Genomic DNA, 1175 nt, shown 5'->3' on the forward strand with positions numbered 1-1175 from the left:
GGGTGGTGGGCTTTTCCAGGTTCTATAACGCCTCAAGTGATTGGCGCTAACCGTCAAAATAATGATGACTTGCTTCTGGCTTAACTGCTCTCCTGTGGCCCTCTGGGCCTTTTGCCCCTCTAGGAGGGTATGTTCACCCACCAGATGGTTTTGTTCCCAGACTTCCCGTATGGGGGGTCAGGGATCGGTGGGTGTCAGACCTCCCCTGGTTGCCAATGTGAGACTTATGTGCTTCTTTTTTCTGTTCCCTCCCCTGTTGAGCATTCCTACTCTAATCCTGTATCCTGGTTTCCTTTTGAAGTGTGACATATTGCTTGACTATACAGGGGCTAATGCTACTCTTAGACTACCTAAAACTGATTGTCCTGTCTTGCTGAAGGGGAAAGCTGTTGCCTTTGGACTCCTCCATATCTACTATGGCTGCTTAAATATTGTCCTTTAATGTTAAGGGTCTGAACTCCTACAAGAAGCGGAAGCTGGCCTTTAGATAATTCAAGCGTCTTTCTTCTGAGGTTGTCTTCCTGGAAGAAACACATTTTGACAGTTCAGGCTCCTTTCACTTTGCCTCTACTCTTAGTTGTACATGGCTAATTCACCTAGTAAAAAAAGGGCTGGTGTTGCTATCCTTATGAAACCCTCCTTTAAGTTCTTATTGTTCCATTGGATTGTAGATCCAGGAGAAGGAATTTGACCATACCTTGGAGGAATTTGACCATACCTTTTTGGTAGTTGGCAAGGACTTTAATTTATTGTTCTCCCCGGCACAGGATAGGCTTACTCTCTATGATGCCCCCCAACTCGCAATTAATGCAGCATTCTAAAGCTTTTAGACCGTTGATTTGCAAACACCAGCTTTATGATATCGGGCGGATTCATCACCCCACTGGGAAGCAGTTTTCTTTTTACTCCCCTCCTCACTGCACCCATATGCGAATAGAATATATCTTCACTAACCTCCCGCTGCTGCAAGACAGTGCCCCTGATTCATCAATAAAATCCGCGCTCGCTGGAAGCGTGAAAGTACGCGCGGCCATCGATCGTGGATTACCGCGGTCCGGGCTCAAGTGTGCGCGTACACTCGCCTCACTGCCAGCCGGATTCCAGCCTTCACAATAGGGAGCGCGAATCTGCCAATTAAGGCGATTAGATTTCAGCCGCGCGATTAAGGAGGATCT

The sequence above is a fragment of the Pyxicephalus adspersus genome, chromosome 9 (assembly GCF_032062135.1).
Source record: "Pyxicephalus adspersus chromosome 9, UCB_Pads_2.0, whole genome shotgun sequence".
NCBI lineage: Eukaryota > Metazoa > Chordata > Amphibia > Anura > Pyxicephalidae > Pyxicephalus > Pyxicephalus adspersus.